Below are 19406 nucleotides of genomic sequence, written 5' to 3'. Positions count from 1 at the left end.
GGCCAGAGCATCAGCTGCGATTTGTAGGTATTCACTTGGGAGGTTGTCTGCTGCTAATTTGGTGGGCTTAAGTTTAGTTAAGTGTTTTTTTATGTTGGAGGTAGGTACAGGAGAAAAGAGAAGGCAGTGGGGAGATTACTAGTTGAAGGTGTGGGTTGGAGGGGAGGGGGGTTGTGTTGTTTAGCTAGTGATAGTATGGTTTGTGTGAAGTGTGTGTTGAATGAGGTAGCAATATTTTCTGAGGAGTGAGGGATGTTAGGAGGAGGGGTACTGACTTTACCTGGGTGGAGGACGGAGTTTATGGAGGGCCAGTATTGTTTGGGGCTGTGTTGTGAGGAGTCTAGGGCAGACTGATAGTATTGGAATTTGTCCTGTTTTATTAGCGTTTTGAGTCTATTGCATAGTTCTAGGAATTTCTGTCTAGTTGAGGGGGTTTTGGTTTTGCGCCAGTGCTCCCAGGCTTTATCAATGTTTTTAATTTCTGACTTGGTGGTTTTCTGTAGCCATGAGGAGGGTTGTGCTTTGGTTCTGGAAAGTCTTATGGGGGCATGGTAATTAAGGATGCTCAGGAAGGTAGTATTAAAAAATTCAACTGCGTCATCAAGACTGAGGTACTTTAGAGGATGCCAGTTACATTCTTTGAGGGATGAGATGAATGTGAGTGGGTTAAAGTTTATTTTTTTACGTATATGATGGTAGATGACAGGTTTAGCTTGGTATAGGTATTTTTTGAGTAGGAATGTTGGGGAGTGATCACTGAGGCTATCTGATAAGCAGCCTGTTATATATGACTGGGGGCTCTTACTGACTAGTATCCAATCCAGGTAGTGTGCTTGCTGGAGTTTTTATTTATCATGGTTGGTGACTAGACTAGTTGGGTGAAGCCATGAAGGTTTACATGATGGGTTGGATGGTTGCCAGAACAAGATTGGCAGTCAATATTGAAATCACCTAAAATTATAGTTTCTTGGGGGAGATGGTGAGTAGACCAGCTGAGGAGGTTTTCTAGTGGAGGGATGTTTTGGCCAGGTGGGAAGTAGCATCCAATTATGTTGATGGTTTTGTTTTGGTTTATTTTGAGGTTGGTATATATTATTTCTTCATTGCCTATTTGTGGAGCTAATGATTTTAAGATCTGGATGTTTAGATGCTGTTTAAATATTATAGCTACACCGCCTCCTTTCTTGTTTAGCCGGTCTACTCTTAGTATGCCGTAACCTGTAGGGAGTATTTGCTCACTGGTAATGTGAGGTTTTAGCTAGGTTTCTGTCAGGATGACTATATCTGGGGAGTACAAGTCTATGGTGGCATGGAGTTCATGGACTTTGTTGGATATACTTCTAATATTTAGGCTTAGTAGAAGGAAGTCACTTGGCTTTCTATTGGCTGTAATATGGGAGAAGTTGTGGTTTCTAGTCTGATTATGAGGATTGGGGTTGGGGTGGATGTCTCCACTTAGGGCTAGTTTTGATATGCATGAGGTTATTAGTTTTCTCAGTTTTTGAATGTGTTTGTTTATAATGGAAACTTTATGATTGTGCTCTGTGGGTAATAGGTATGGTGGGAGGTATATTCTCTAATATTTGTTTAAAATTCTTATCTTTTTATGCACAACTTTGGGATGGGCACCCAAAATATTGTAAATGTCTTGGTCTTGTCTAAATATTGGCCAATTCTTATTTGTTATATGGTTTATTGCCATACTATCATTATTATATTTTGTAACAAAGTGATGACCATTTTGTGTATGTTCTTTCAAATATGTTATAATATTATTAGATCTCATTAAATGCATTTCATGCCCAACTGTTTCTCATTGAACTTCATCACAATGTGCTACTTGATTTGATAATATGGACTGGAAAACGTCTTTCCTTCTTTTATGCGTCACTTCTTTCTTAATGCTGCTAATAAGCCTAGCTGGATAACCTCGATTCTTGAACAATTCACTCAAATATGCACACTCTTCCATAAAATCATCTTCTGTAGTAATCATCCTAGCATCTCTTACCATCTATCCCTTCGTGATGGCCTGATTTTGATGGTATGGATGATTACTATCAAAGTGTAAAAACCCATTAGAAAATGTGGGTTTTCTGAAGATTTTAGCAAATAATGTGTTATTTTGATTGACTTTACTCAATTAAACATCCAGATATATATTTTCATGACTTAAAATACAAGAAAAAAAATGTATTATTTATATGTTATGAAATCATGTATCAGCGCTTCATGCCCAGACCACAAAATATTCATCCAAGAATCTTGAATACATCTTGATATACTGAAAAAAGTCACTTGTATAAAGAAACTTACCTTCTCGATAGGCCATTATAATGTTGACATATGTTGGTCCACAGGATGCCTCATTGGCACTGCTGTGGACTGACAACATATCTAGCCTTCATAATAGATGTAATTATTCAGTAGTACAAGCTCAATAACAATAACTAAAGTGTTGTTTTTTTATTGCATAATTTTCATATTAAATGTTAAATAATCAGTAAACCACTCTAATCTGATGTCATGTGGTATGCTGCTGAATAAATCACGAACATCTATAGTAATGAAGCTGCCTTCAATATTATTGTTCAACCACTGATAATTATTCAAAAATTCCCATGAATCTTTGCAAAAGGTAGGTACCTTTTTAACATGTTATTTTAATTGCACATCAATAAACTTGGCTATGCCACTAGTTTTTGCATATATCACACTTACCGTGGGGTATAAAGGTGGATTTTCAGTGTCTTTATTAATTTTGGGATAACCATAAATAAATGGCAATACAGGTTGCTTCACCACCATATACGTAAATTCATCCAATGTAACTGATTGTTCTAATAGTAAATATTCCATATGTGGATCAGTCCTATAGTATGCAATATTTTAAGCTCATTTAATGAGACCTGTTGGTACATAGTATCATACAAAATAGCCATCGTCTTCTGTTCATAGTCATATTCATTCATAACTATAACTCCACCTCCTTTATCAGATCTTACCCATCTCAAATGTTTGTTTTTCTCACATTGTTAAATTATCATTACTATGCTCATTCATCATTGCTTCTGCCAGATATCTAATAGCATTTTCACATGTGTAGTGAAAAGCCACGAAAAGTGGATGCATCTTAGGGTTAAACTGGCTAGATTTTCTTCAACTGTTCTCTTCATTTCATGTATGGTTTGTATCCTTAAAAAATAATGCCAAAGTTAGATTGAGAATAAACAATCTCAATTCACATATAGTCTCCACAATATTAATTCATCTACTAGGTACAAAAGTTCAACCTTTACTTAAGTCCACATGTTCCACTGTAAATTCAGATGTACTATAATTGTACAGAAACGAATTTCCTCTGGAACTGGACGCAATATTACATGTTGTTGGACCAATCAAATTATTCAATTTCTCAATTTGTTGACCCTCACTTTCTGTGTGGTGTATGCTGGTAGGTTCGTAATGGATATGGGGTATATTTGGTGTTGTACCACCGATTGTGAATCTGCTCTGATGATCTGGGTTATTGTTCCTCTACAGGGACTCACTCATACTCGAGTAATTCATCATCACTATTTTGTTCCTGTTGTTCAAACATGCATTCATTGGCATTGCTAAATAAAGCTCATGAATCTCCAGTGGTTGCTATTTTATAGAGATATATAAAAGATCTATTTTATATAGAGAGATAGCAACAGTTGATCCAATAATATATTACACAGAAATAGTATGCATCCACATTTTACTTTTAAGAATGTAGCCAGCTTCTTAAGAGTAGCAAGATTAAACACCAAGATAATATGCTGGAAGAAATTAAAGTAACAGTCGATGATTTAGTAGATAGGGGCTATGACAGATTAGAACAGCAAATAAGTGAAGAAGTAAAAAAGAAAACAGAGACAGTTGCTGCCCCTATATTTTCAGGCCAAGAACAGAGAAATATATGGAAACAAACAAAAACTAAGATGCACTTTTACCCATAACAGAAACACTTTAGCTGTTAAGAATATTATTTAAAAACACTGGCATATTCTCCAAGATGTTCCTGTACTCAGCAGCTTTATCACTTTACAACCTGATTTGTACATGAGACATAGAGATCTAAAAAATATATTATATTATAAGGCATAACCTAGGTCATAGTTTTCACTTAATTCTCAGAAAAAAATGAACCTATAACATGCTCTCACTGTGACTCATTTTATATAGGAAAAACTAATCAAAGATTTAAAGATTGAATATCTAGTCACCTGTCAGAGATTAGCAGACACATACCTACTAATGGTTTATGCAAACATAAGCTTTTGAAGGGACCATCCCATAACTTTAAGTTTTTAATCTTAAAAGTTTTATTTGAGAACATAAGAGGTGACAACATAATCCTTAGGACTGAGAGAGCAAAACTAAATTGGATTTTACAATTTAGGGCCCATGTTAACCCATACTTAAAGCTAAACATTAATCTGTTTATATTACATTTCAACATATTTCTGACTGTATTAACTGACTGTATCTATTTTGTATCTTTTTCAGTTTTATATGCACACATACATATATGCATGTATATACTGTTATCAACGTGACTGTTATTAATGTTGCATTAATTTGACTTATTAATGTGTATTTTTATTCATACTAATGGGTTTTTATTAATGTGGCTCTCATACAAAAGCCTGTGTGTGTGTGTGTGTGTGTGTATATATATATATATATATATATATATATATGTATATATATATATACATATTTTTTTTAACATTTTAATGTATAGTTATAAGGCTTTATCACAAAATGCCTTAATGGTTTTAAGGTTGGTTCTTCTTCTTACTTCTCCTTTAAGTAAATTGATTTTTAATTGCTAACTAACTTAGATATGTAATCTTTGCATTGTATTTAAAACATGCACTACCCTTTGTTAGTTGTATTATGTACCCAAGGAAGCCATCTGGGCGAAAGATTTTACTTGTGGGCTTAGGAAACTTTTTGGAATCACTTATAGATTTTTGTTCAATCTGTATACTTGGAATATTGTTTGGAATTATTAAAGAATTTATTAAAGGATTTTAGCTCACTCTGCCCTGGTTTCCAGTGATTTCTCTTTCCATTTGGTGACAGTAGTCAACACAACCGAATCATCTGGTGCCATATTTTACACTGTTGAGTGGCTAGCCCTACCACAGCACGCAGTATGTGATCCATGTTCTATCATAAGGATACTGCGCCTGACGGCAGAAGCCCAAAATGGTTGGTTTATATAACTCTTCCCCCAATAAGACACCATATAGAGTTTGTGCTGCTACCCATAGTGCCATTCTTTGGTGAGTTTGAAATGGAAACACTCAACATGTTTTTTGGAAGTGGAAGGCTGTTGCTCCATCTTAGAATTAGGTACTTAGCTTCATGTGTGGGGGTTCAGGGCTGCAAAAACACTATTTTTAATGCCTGAATAAATGGATCAGGTGTATTTATTTCACTGTATTAGGTTCTGACAAAGCTTTCTTTTGTGAAACTGATATAAACACATATTCTTATTCTTATACCAATAGTGTGGCTAGGTTTGCAGAGATTCGTTTAGTATTATGCATGTAATAACACAGCTGTGAAGAGTTTAATATTATAGCAGGTTCCAGTGAAAATGAAAATTTTTGAAAGACTCTCCAAACTTTGAGCAAAACACCATGGAGCTGAGAAGGAGACAGTAAATGACACAATTTATTTGGAAAATAATAAAAGTTAAGCTCTTTCATCTTCAAAATAATCAGACTTGGAATCAGAGTAGTTTTTTTATTCATATTTGTTCAGGATTGTATTAGGTAATTAATTGTTTAAGGGTGTGATTTATTGTTATTTTTGGAGTGGATACTGTGTTCAGTGTTCTGATGAAGTTGGAAGTGTCATTTACTATCTCCTAATGAGCTCCATGGTGTTTTGCTCGCAGTTTGTAGTCTTCATGGTTTTGGTACTGCATGCAGGATTTTGGTGTGGAACAAAAATTGTTCATAATTCTTTCTAATGCAGTGGTCATCAGAGTAGTGCATTGGATTTATATTAAGGAATTTAAATGCCCAGAAGGCAAAATGTATAAATCCAGGTGGTGGGAGTGAAGGTAGAAGAGGTGATAGTGCAATAAGCTAGTTTTGTATTTAAAGGTGAGAACAGGCTAGGATGTACTAAAAGAAGAGTTTCCAGTGGTGTTGGATTAAAGTGAAGAAGGGTGGAGGTAGGGGACAGTTGGTCAGACAGACAGATGTATAACATTTGTAAGTATTGTTTTAGACAGGAACATGAGCATCTCTAGTTTAGTATATTAGTTACTTTACACCAGAACTCATGAGTATGTTTACTGTTTCGTATGTCATCTCATAGGTTCATAGGTGTGTACTAGGCCAATGGCCCTGGAGCCTTTACAAGCGTAGCTCATAGAAGTGCCCTGGCATCATGCCGCTGTTAGTTCCCGGTGCATCTATCAAGTAGAGCCACTGGAACGATTCCCGGGGAGAACTTTCTATTTCCCATCCACTCATCAAGATTTCTCTTGAAAAGGGCCAGTGAGGTGCTCTGCTTGACATGTATGGGAAGACTATTCCAGAACATGAGCAGTCTCTGGGTTATTAACCTGTCCCTCCAGCATGTTTTGTTGATTGTGGTAATGAGGTTGAGATCCCTGGAGTGTGTGGTGCGGATGGATTGGGATTTCTTTAGGTGTAACATTTCTAACAGGGCTGGGTCAGACATGGCTTTGTAAGTCAAGCAGAGATCGCCTCTTAATAGATGATATGAGATAGAGAAAAGCTGGAGTTTTTTGAGTCTGTCCATGTAGGGCATGTGTTTAACACCTAGGATCCTCTTCATGAGGTACTTTTGTGGCCTTTCCAATTGTTTCAGGTGTTTAGTGAGATACATGTCAAATGGGGCATTATACTCGATGATTGGTCTAATGAGGGAAGAGTAGAGAGAAATGATGACCTCTTTCTTCCTGGATGCAAAACCCTTGGTAATGAGATGTGCCACATAGAAGGACTTTCTGACCACAGCGGCAGTGTGGTAGTCGAAGGAGAGGTTGATATCAGCCTGTGTCCCCCAATCTCGTATAATGCCTTCAGTGTTCAGTGGGCTACCATCAATGTGGTAGTTAGTGGGAACTGAGTTTTTCACATTTTTTGGCATTAAGCTTAATGCCATGGTTTCAACACCAGTCGTTGGTCTCAGAGAGGCCTTTCTGTAGGATGTCTACATCACTTGCTGAGTTAATAATGGCTCCCAGCTTGCAACTGTCAGCAAACTTGGTCAGCCAGAGTTCCTCCATCTTGGCCTGGACTTCTGAGAGGTAGATGTCAAACAGGAGAGGACCCAGGACTGATCCCTATGAGACTCCAATCATGACTGGTTGGCAGTCTGACTTGGAGTCTGCTACTTTCACACCATGGGTTCTATCTATGAACCAATTTGCAACCCACCTAGTGATATAGGCGTTGATGTCTAGTTTGGTGAGTCTATTGATAATTCCTCAGTGGGGAATGGTATCAAAGGCCTTGGCCAGATCGAGGTAGGGTGTAGGAAATGCCTTGCCCTCATCTACAGCTCTGTTGACTGACTCATAGAGGTCAACCAGGTTGAGCAGGCATGATCTGCCCTTCACAAAACCAAATTGCATGGGATCCAGAGTTTGGAGATTCCCTATATGCTTGTTAATTAGGTCCGTGATGATGCAATCCATAGCCTTACATATCAGACTTGTCAGGCTAAGAAGCGATAATTTCCAGGGTCTGTAGTCATTCCCCCTTTATGGAGAGGGATGACTGTAGCAGTGTGCCATTCTGTAGGGACAAAGCCTGAGGTGAGGCTGTGATTGAACAGGGCACACAGGTGTGCCACCAGTTCACTTTGTAGTTCATGTAGAACACAGCCAGGGATATTCTCGGGTCCCATGGAAGCTGTATTCTTGGCCTTGGACAATGTAGCTTTAACCTGTACTGCAGTAATGCTGGGTGCTTAGCATTTTTCTGGTATTGTGATTGGTCCTTTAGGGGGGAAGAGGGGTAAAGTTGGCACTGAATCTGTTGGCCAGTATGTTGGCAATATCTGTTAGCTCAGTATAGGAGGTACCATTGTGCAGTAACTCAGAGCAAATAATGGGTACTGCCATGGAGATTCTTGATATAACTGTAGAAGGCAATGTGGTTGTTTTTAGTATCTGCCGCAATTCTGCCTTCATAGCTAGCTTTAGAGGTTTTGATGAGAGATCTCAACTTTTTGTTGAGGCTAATAAGGGAGTTTTTCCAGTGTTGGGACTTCACCTTTTTCTGCCAAAGTTTCTTCCTTCTGCTGTAACGTTTGTTAATGGCAGGGGAACACTAGATTGGCTTCCTTTTTTTTGGAGGCGAGCGTCTTGGTTCTGTTGGGTACGGCTAGTTTCATGCATTTATGTACATGTTCATACAATGCATTGGTGTATGATTTGGCAGTCATGCAACTATTTTCCATTCGCATGAGTGCCGTGAAGTTAGCCACCTCTGTTTTAGGAGCCCAAAGTCAACTTTGGAGAAGTTTTTCATGGTGGTTACCTTTGCTGGTGGTGTGGGTGAGATGTGCATTTTCATGGTAATTAGTTTGTGGTCAGATATATCCAGGGAGGAACTGACTACTGGTGTTGAGCAATGGTTGCCCATGTTAGTAATAACCAGGTCAATGATGTTGCTTCCTTTAGTAGGGGTAAAAATGAGCTGGTCCAGCATATTGGAATTAATGAATTCCAGGAAGTGTTGGGCAAGTGTATTTGTGCACGAGTAATTTTCTCAATTGATGGAGGGGTAGTTGAAGTCACCCAGTATGAGAGTATTGGGTTGGACCCTAATAGTTTCCAGGGTGCTTAGGAACATGGAATGAGAGTCTTAGGACATGGTTGGGGGCCTACAGCAGGCTATGATCTGAATCGCCATCTTACCCACTGTTAGTTATACCTATAGTATCTTTGATGCGTTATGCTGGGCTACTAGTCTGTAGGTGTGCATATCCTTAATGAATATGGAGACACCACTGCCTTTGGAGCTTCAGTCCATTTTCTGGGGCCGAAAGGTTTGGAATGAGTTATAGTCTGGTAGCACAGGGGTGCTTTCTGCTGCTTTAAACCAGGTCTCTGTTACAGCACAAATGTCAATGTTCTCCATTTTAAGGAGTGCTTCGAGTGAGTGCATCTTGAGATTTAGACTTCTAGCATTGAGCAGCATGACCCTCAGATTGCATTGCATTTATTTATACCTGTTATGGTGGTAATTTGGTCTTTGGAGCACAACCTAAAAAAGGCACTATAGGAGTGGCAAGAGCTTTAGCCAGTATCTGGAAACCTAGAGGTGACAGATGCAGGCCATCTCTGGCAAAGTATCGAGTTCTGTCAATCATGTCATCCCAGACAGATACTGGATCCCTTTAGAATGACACCAGAAACTTAGCCAATTGTTGAAGTCAATAATTTTCTGCTTGTACTGCGGTACCATTCTGGGTGACTTTAGGATGCTGCTCAGGGCTAGGGTCATACCTGCCTGGGCCACACAATTCAAGAGCTCCTCCATGTCTCTCTTCATGTAGTCCAGGGAGGTATGTCTCAGGTCATTCACACCCACATGGACAATGACAGAGTCATACTTGTACTTGTGGAGGGACCTGAGTGCGTGTGTTATGTATCGGATCCTGGCACCCGACAGACAGCCGACTATTACCTTCTCCTTTTTAACCTACAGAGTGGGACATCAGTTTGCCTCACTATTGAGTCATGTATGATTAGTGTATTGGGCAAGCTATTTTGCTTTAGGGGCTTAGGTTGAGGGGCACACTGTGTAGGTGAGCTGTGTGTCTTGTGATTTGTGCTGTGTTGTGGTGGTCAAGTGCATTTCTGATTTGGATAGCTCTGCTTTTTGGGTAGATTTCTATTGAGCGCCTTTGTGAAGGTGGGTGTGTAGTTTGTGTTTTTATGCAAGAGCTGTGATGGTGAGTGTTCTGGAGGGCAATGTGTTCCATGTGGTGTGGTGCAGGTGTTGACCTTTTCCTCTGACGAGCTATCCTGTTCTTGGCTGGAGAGTGCATGTCTTCCAGTTTGGATATATAAGTGCATCTCTCACAAGTCTGAGTGTTGGGATGTAAAAGGAGAGGGATGTCTGTGTACATAAGGCAGTTGCTACATTGCCTCAGAATGCCCAAATTCACCAGGTTAATAGGAGAAAGCACAGGGAACTGACCTTTAGACATGCCAGGAGGGATGGTCATTATTAATAAGTACTGGAGCTGTTTCCTTATAGGACGTTTAGTGCTGTTAACACTTGTGTGTTGCAATAATTGCTACAAGAAACCACATGAAGCGCGAGGTGAATAAGCTATTTAAATGCAAGAGAGAAGAGAACTAGCAAGATCTAAGGGAAAAATTGAAGAGCAGGCTTTCTGGCATTGGTAATAGTTTATGTTAGCTTAGTGGCACTGCAAGGCACGCAAACCCATGCAAACATGGGCTTTTAAAGCAGAAAGTTGAAAGGGAGCTAGAAACCACTCCTCACATGGTTAGTAGGCTACCTAGTGCTTACCACTCCCACTGATAAGCTGAGAGGCTTCCCTATAACACAGAAATGTCTGGGGAACTCAGAAACTACAACACAGTCCAGAATGCAGCAAATCTGTATTATCCCAGAGTTTAGAACCAAGAATATGTGCTCCATCTGATGAGACTGCACAACAGTATGCCATAGCTCCAGTCAGATAAGTAATAAAAAGCCACCTGCTGTTTACTAGAGTTAGCTTAAAACACAAACACAAACACAGTTATTATGGCAAAGAAAAGAATATAATGATTCTATCAGTAACTGGCTAACATACCACATTTTCCAGCACATGCTGAATCTAATTACTTAAAGAGAAAATACTTAAATGAAATGAGTTTGCTTGAAACAAATTAGTACAGTTGGCAGTGTTAATGAACATAGTCAAATGGCGGAGATGGTGTTAAAGGTGTTTTAAATAACAGGCAGTGGAGATGTAGTGCTGGTATGTGTGTGTGTGTGTGTGTGTGTGTGTGTGTGTGTGTGTGTGTGTGTGTGTGTGCATGGCTGCTGGGATATGAGTGGTCTGAGATCACACCAGTTGTAAAAATAAATGCAAAAAACAAACAAAAAAAAGAACTCAGTCCATATGGATATCTAGCTTTTATTAAAACAACTAAGTGCTTTTGTCCCAGTACATACTAAGGGACTTCTTCAAAGTTAAAAACTCATTTCTGGTGAACACACTTAGACATAGATGTACTGTACCTTGTGATTGGTTCATTTCATATATTTAAAAAAAAAATATGAACAAAAATACCATTGTTCGTAAGCAGTTGTAATGTTAAATCAATTTGACCAACCAGGATCAAAGCAACCAGTTCATAAAAAGTAGTCTTACAAAATAGTGGCTGTATGTCTTAAAACATTGGAAACAGAAATGATTTCATAAGGTCCCAGAGTATTGTGTGTGTGTGTGTGTGTGTGCGTGTGTGTGTATAGCGCGTGCATGTGTGGGTGTCCATGAGTGCAGTTACTTTGGGGGGTAGGTAAAGTGAATGTGTGTGTATATATGTTCGAATGTCTGCATATGTGTGGGGAGTGAATGAGGGGGTGCCTATACCAACACAGTGGAAAGATCACTAAGTGGTACTTATCACTAGAAAGTGCTACTTAATATGAGCAGTAACTACCTGCAACTGATAGACATGCAAATTAGACAATAATTGGTTTCCCCTCATTTGAGCTAAACTTGTCTCTGAATCACATCTTATGGGTTTATGTCAACTATAAATTTTGACATTGCATTTATCCTCACATTGGGGTTCTTTCTGATTTCCAGTGTATGTTTACTGATGTCCTATGGCACAAAAACGTTCAGTCACCTCTAATGGTTATGTAACTGATGACCTGTCTCAGCTGACCCTCACCCTAGTGATGGGGAACAAATGGCCCAATTGACCGGGAGGGGGCTGATGATCAACACACAGCTGGGGCAAAAAATGATAAAAATAAATAACTAAAGATCATGTATTGAAACTGCTGAACTATTCAAGTGTTTTCATGTCCATGGATGTATGCCTATGCATTACATCACCAAGATGTCCAGCAAGCTTTAGCTACCGAGAAGAGACAAAATTAATTGACGCTCTGTAATACAATGCCTTATTTAAAAAAATGAGTAATTTATTTTTAAAATAATTACTTTACATAATAGTAGGACATCTGATTTGTGTGTAGATAATGCATATTTTATCAGTATTCTTTCACCCTTGTTGTGACTATACCACACTAGCCATGGTTAAAAACTGCTTTTCTCTGATTAAGCATATATATATATATATATATATATATATGTATCTTTCTCTATATAGCTGTCTGTGTATCTTTGATCAGCAATTCACTCTGTTGATGTGAAATAATCTGAAGCAGATTGAAGATCACCTATAGCATGTTATCAGCTTTAGGTTTGAGTGCGAGAGTGCAGAACAGCAGAGGGGGGAATTTGCCTTTTCCCCACTCTAACACAATCTCAGAGTTGGTATATATGATTAACAGGGAGAGTGGTTTCTTTCAGTTTGTTGCTGATCAAGCAGTTATGCTTCAAATTTGCATATATATTGCCTGTATTTTCACTTTTATGTCATAAACTGACACACATGCACAAACTTATATACATGTGTGTGTGTATATATATATATATATATATATATATATATATATATATAGAGAGAGAGAGAGAGAGAGAGAGAAAGAGAGGTATAGATATATAAATAGAAAGATATTTATCTATATCTATCATATACATACACACGTGCATATATGCATTGGTTCAGTTAGTTGGTGAAAGCATTTGTTGTTTTCTTTGATTTGTAGTAGCGAAGGTGGTCAAATTATATTTCAGTCAAAATCACCACTTTCCATGGTTGTGTAACCCTGGAGTTAGGTTATTTATGTTTCAAGGATATGGGGGCAAAGCCCCCCCCCAAAAAAAGCAAAGTGTTTACTGTTTCTTCTTTTTGCAATCTGTGAAACACTGAAAGCTTTCAAGCTCTTTCTCATAATGCACTAGTCCCCTACCATATCTGAGATATTATTTGCTGACTTTTTGCAAATATGAAAAGAACAAATATTAGTATCCGGAGCTCAAACCAAGGAAAATTGGTTCCTCTACCATCTTCTGATCCTTCCAGAAGTCAAATTGGTAGGGGGTTGGAGGGAGGGAAGTTGAGGAAGAATGAAAATGGACAACACAGATGGAATGTTATGGTGAATACATTTTTATCTGATGTTGTTGTTTTCATTCATTTCTCAACTGTTAGGACAAAGTCCCCAGCTACCGCAATCCTTGGAGGACTCTTAAGGAAGTATATTTCTGAGCACCACTGGGACAAAGTCTGCCCTAGAAATCAGATCCAATTTGTAATGAGCAATAAAGGTATGAGGATTAGACCAAGTTGCAGCTGCACAAATATCATTCAAGTAAAATCTGGATAAAAACACTGAAGGGGTTGCCATAGACCTGGTAGAATGACATTTTAAAGGTTATGGCAAAGTCAAACCTGCTTTTTGATAAATGAAATGCAATCAGTTAACCATTTGGCTAATGTCACCTTGGTAACTAGTAATGTCTTTCAGCTTTTCCTGGTTAGGGGTCACCACAGTGGAACTCCTGTGCACTCATGCTTGGCAGTGGATTTTTGCGGTGCCGAGTTGCCAGCCAGATGCCCAACCTTCAAGGAAGGCACACCCATTATATACTCAATTTCGATTCCAAAAAAGACCAATTACTGATCTGGTTTCCTGAAATTTTTTGTCCTATGTAAGTAAAAGTGTAACTCTCTGTGAACATCCAGCAAATGTAGCATATATTCTCCTTTCTTTGAAACATTTGGAAAAGAAAACTGGAAGACTGATAATTTGATTAATATTGGATTCAGATATCACTTTAGGAAGGAAGGATAGATTAGTTCATAAAGACACCCTATCCTTATGAAAAATCAAATAAGGAGGTTTAGAAGAAAGGGCTTGAAGTTATTGTACTCTTCTAGCAGATGTAATGGCCACTGAAAAGATAGTCTTCCAAGTTAGAATTTTTAATTCACATTTGGCTGACAGTTCAAAGGGAGATTGGGCCAAGAACCGTAAAACAAAATTCAAATCCCATGAAGGAGTTGGATTTTTAAAAGGGGTTCTAAGAAGAGAGGTTCCCATTTTAAATGCCTTGCAAAGTTTGAAAGAGGCTAACGATGAAATGTGAAAGTTAGAAATGTGAGCTAGTTGCACTTCAACAGTTGAAGAACTAGCACCTTTGTCAAAGATTTTTGCTAAAAACTCTAGAACCTTAGGTACTGGTGCTGCAAAAGGGTCAGTGCATTTCTGCTGTGCCCAAATAACAAAACTTTTCCATTTGCTTCTGTAAATTTTTTTTGTGGAAACTTTGTGGGAGGATAAAAAAATGTGGCGAACAGGGGAAGAGAACCTATTTTGCTATTAAAGGAAGAAGAGAAACCATGCAGTTAATTTTAGGCCCAAAATATCTGGGTGTACCATGCTTGTTGAATGAGAGAAGAGGTCTGATGTTTGATCCAGAATCCAAGAGGAAGGAAGCAGATGAGGCCAAAGAAAGTGGAACCAAATTTGACAAAGCCAATAAGGAGCAATGAGGATGACTGTGCTCTTCAATCGAGATGCTTTGTGAAGAAATTTGGAGATAAAGAGGTACAGGGTGAATGGTGTTGAGAAGACTGGGGGCCAGCCATGAAGAAGAGTATCTATGTGATTCCCCCAGTGGGTGGATCAGGGCAAAGGACCAGATACACTTGTTGAGGAAAGATGCAGAGAGGTTGCAGCAAGGTTTGCCCCATCGATGGAATATCTTTTCCACTACTTTCATCTTGAGTGACCACTCATGAGGCATTAGAATGGACCTTCTTAACTTGTCTGCTATCATGTTGGATTTTCCTGGAATGTACATTGCTATCAGAAATCAATTGGATGAGATTGCCCATTGACACACTCTCAAAGTTTCTCGACATGGGGATAAGATTTGGTTCCTCTCTGTTTCTTGATGTACCAGACCACTGACATATTGTCCATCTGAATCGCAATGGTCCCAGAGAAGAGAGGGTCTTGGAAGGACTGCAAAGCTAGCAGGACAGCTCTCATTTCTAGGACATTGATATATGTATTGAACTCTTTGGGGTACCATGTGCCTTGGACTTTCTTTCCCAAGAAGTGCCCCCCCCACACCAGCTCTGGGAAGCATCCATGGTAACTATGGCCTTAGGCTGATGGAAAGTGAAGGGGTGACCATGCACTATCTGATCAGCGTGAATCCACCAAAAGAGGTACGTTTTGGAAAACCTGAGTTATTTTGATTTGGGTGGATAAGGGTTGATGTAGAATGGACCACTGAGTTGCTAGGGTTCACTGAAGAATTCTCATGTGGTATCTTGCTAACGGAAACAAAACTCTCCCAGCAGACATTGACCCCAAAGCTTGAAGAATCAATTGGGCTGAAAAAGAGGAATTTTGAATGATCTTTCTGACCAATTACTTATCTGGTTTCCAGGAATCATATGGTTTGTACCCTTGGTAAGGGAAAGGAACCAGACAAGGGTAGAGTATTGAACATAGCTCTGATAAACTCTAGTATTTGGGTTGGTTCTAGAGGAGATTTTCAGTGAGTGATACTAAATCCCAGGTGACAGTACAACTGGAGTACATAATCTCATGCTTTGGTCAGATGATGCCTGGTTGGAGCAGTTATGAGCCAGCTGTCCAAGTAAGGAAACACCCGGAATCCTTACAGTCTCAGGTGAGCTGCTACTACTGCCAGGCACTTGGTGAACACTCTCGGGGCTGTGATGAGACCAAAGGGCAGAGCTCTGAATTGGTAGTGACTGGCTTCCAGTTGGAAGTGTAGTTATCTTCTGGATTGTCTGTTCATTTTAATGTGACAGTGCATCCTGAAGATCTATTGAGTACAAAAAGTCATCCTTGTACAGGAAAGGCAAAATGGACTGAACCATGACCATCCAGAACTTCATGTACCAAACTGATTGGTTTAGATTGCTGACATCCAAACTTGGTCTCCAGTCCCCTATTTACTTTGTCACTAAAAACAATCTTGGGTAGGTTCCGGGCTCTTTCTGGTCTGGGGACCTCTTGGATGACTCATTTTTCTAGCATCATTTTTATTTCTAGTGCTGCTGCTTTCCTATGATTGGGTGGAACATCAGGAATTTTGTTTACTATTAAGGGGGAAGGGTATTGTATAGCATCTGGAAATAATCCTCTGCACCCATGTATCACTCATTTATCTTTTGCAATCTCTAGCCAGGCTTTCTAGTGCAGGGATAGACAACCCGTGACTGCCTCCAGAGGTGGATAATTGAGCCTCCTTTCAGGAGCTCTGGTAGGATCTGTCAGAGAAATCATCCCTAGAGCATTGGTTCTCTGGACCTTTTCTGTTGAGTGGGTGGTGTCTTCCATTAGAATTCCACCCTATGCTCCTGGGAGAGCTATCTCCACGTGGATCATGGAAAGGACCCTAGGACTTTTTGAATGACATTTTTTGACCACCTCATTGATTCCAAGAGAAGGTTCTTTGAGGAGTTGAAAAATGTATGTCCACTGCAGACAGGGTCTTACTATCCTGCTCACACCTAGATAATGTGTCTTTAACCTTGAGGCCAAACAAAGAACTTTCAACAAAGGGAGCATTGACGAAGGAGGATTTGAGGGTTCCTATCAGAAAAGTAAATGCTTAAATTAGTGAACGCTCCTATACTGAACTTTAAAACGAGAAATCTGAAAATGTCGAAGGGATGGAACATCAATTTTTTTCCCAGGAAAAAAAAAACAATGGGCCATTCTCCGAACTTTGCTGTTTTCTCCACTGTGGTGCAATCTCCGAGTTGGTATATTTAAGTTGTGGGGGGGGGGGGGGCACTTTATTTTGCCTGTACATTGTTTTTTTTTTGGATAAGCTAATTTTTTCCCTGGGAAAAAATTCGCTGATCTGTTCCTTTGACATTTTAAGGTTTCGCATTTTTAATTTCAATAAAAGAGCATTCGCTATTTTTAACGTTAAATCTTCTGATATAGACGCGGATTTGAAGTGCTCCATGAAATAATCCAGGCATGTCTCCTATTGGAAATGCCTGAACCTGCCACCCTTGAGGTACCTTCAGCTACATGTAAAATGAGCTTCATGGATGAATTTGAAATAGACTGTAGGGTAGCTAACTGTGAGACTGTAGAGCTCTCTACCTAGGAAGTAATGGTCCTGGAGAGGAATTTGAATAGTTTTTTAATCAAATCGCTCTGAAGTCTGGTGAAGTGGGACAAATAGTTCAGCGACTGACGTGCAAAGGTAACTGAAGTGTATACACACTTCCCAAATCTGTCCAGCACTCTAGACTATGTTGGGATTGTAAACAGAGGAGCCTTGTTTTGCAAGTTTCTTTCGTGTTGCCTCTGCTATGAACATGACATCAACTGGCACTCTCTTGCTCCAAAAATCCCTGTCCATGGGTTGTGCCAGAATCCTGTCTGGTCTGTTGGGGATCAGCTCAACTGAGTCAGGTTCCTTCCACATCCATCGAGAGATCAAATGAATGAGCTCATTGGTGGGCAAAGTCACCCAGGTGGTAGACAGACCAGCTCCAAAGGCTTCCAGGAATACTGATTCCTGATCAGGTGGTGATCTTGAGGGCCCTTCCCCCTCATCAGAATCAGTATCTTCATGACAAACTGTTGAAGAGAGTCTAAGTGCCTCCTTTTGTACTTTCTCTTTCTAGTAACTTCTTCAGTGGGTATCCTGGAGACTTTGAGCTGGCTGGTCTTGTAGAATAGAAAGTTGAGCCTCAAGACACAAAGACAATTGGGCCTGGGAAGTAGGAGCTGAGGAAAGTGGATATGTCTTTCTCTTGGAGCAGAGAAAACTTTCTCCATTACCTCAAAGGCAGAATGCCTTGGGGAGAAAGAAACTAATGGTTTAGAGAAGACATGCTCCTGAACTGTCGACTCCTTCCAACCCAAAGGCAAACCACTTGAGGCAGGGGTCAGAGCCAAGCTATCAAGAGCCAAGGGAAGCTCCGTGGGGCAGAAATGGCTCTGTCAGTTGTGGACTCATTTTCAATACCTTGGATCTGGTGTCAGTACTATGGCTCCAACATGCTCAGAGCTGGAGCAGTCAGATGGTACCAGAATAAAAGATATAATAATCTTCAGGTCTGATGAGGATGGATCCAGAATTCTTGGCTTCAACTGCTCTAAAATCAAAGATTGGATTGGAGAAAGAGGCAAAATAGTTGAGGTAGTACTAATGAAGATCCAAGGACCCAGTGGGGTAGGAGCTGGGAGAACCCTCATTTGAATTTGTGTTGAGAGAAATGTCTTCCTCATCCTATCCACATCTGCTTTGGTCAAACTTTTGGTGGACCGAAAAGATGAAGCAATGGATGATGTCCTGGAGTGTTGGCATCTCTCCAGGAAAGGAGATGGGAGACAAGAGGTTATTGCGTCTAGAGTGTGAGAAGACCGGATCCAAGGGAAATCCATCTTCGTGCTTCTTTTGATCCATTGTGGTTGGATCTGAGGTTGTAGACTTTGGATCAAAAGAAAATGGATCAGAGGTTTTAGACTTTTGATCAATGGAATCAGAGCTGCTGATTTAGTTATTTTCCAAGGTGGCATCGAACTCGGAGCCAAAGAGCCTAACTGGTCCAAAGGATGATTTTTAACCTACTCCTTATCACCTTTCTTGTGAGTTTAAGCCCTGGATGCCGTATGAGTAGATGATGATGATATTAAACCCCTTAATATTAATTTATTCTTCCAGTTGATAAGGGCCCTTGGATTAAAGCCGTAGCCCTTACATATCTCACATATAGAATTCAAATGCGCTGGCCTAAGCAATACACACATAACTCATGTGCATCAGTCAAGGGGATCTTATGGCCGCAGGTCTTAAATTTTTTAAAACCCTAAGGTTTTTTTTCTAACATTGCTATTAAATAGTCCAGAAAAGAAAAGAAACGTTTTTTTTTTTTTTTTTTTTATACCAACAATGGTAATTAACAGAAAAATACCAAAAAAGGTAAAAGAAAGAAAAGGAATACCAAAAATGGTGATTAAGAGAATATGCACTAAAAAAGTGTAACAAGGGCAAGAGAGGATAAGCTAAAGGAATGAGAAATTTGAAAATCCAAATGTAGAAGATTATAAAAGAAAAGTTTTTAAATTCCTCACTTAACACAAGAAGTACTTAAGAAGCAACAGCAATCAACATCTGAACGCGAAAACGGCAAATGAGATCTGGGGTATGGTAGGAAACTATTACATTAAGGGTAAGAGAGGAGCTCAAGAGCT

Source organism: Protopterus annectens, chromosome 9.part0, assembly GCF_019279795.1.
Source record: "Protopterus annectens isolate FY-2018-M chromosome 9.part0, PAN1.0, whole genome shotgun sequence".
Lineage (NCBI taxonomy): Eukaryota > Metazoa > Chordata > Ceratodontiformes > Protopteridae > Protopterus > Protopterus annectens.
This window is presented reverse-complemented; position numbering follows the sequence as displayed.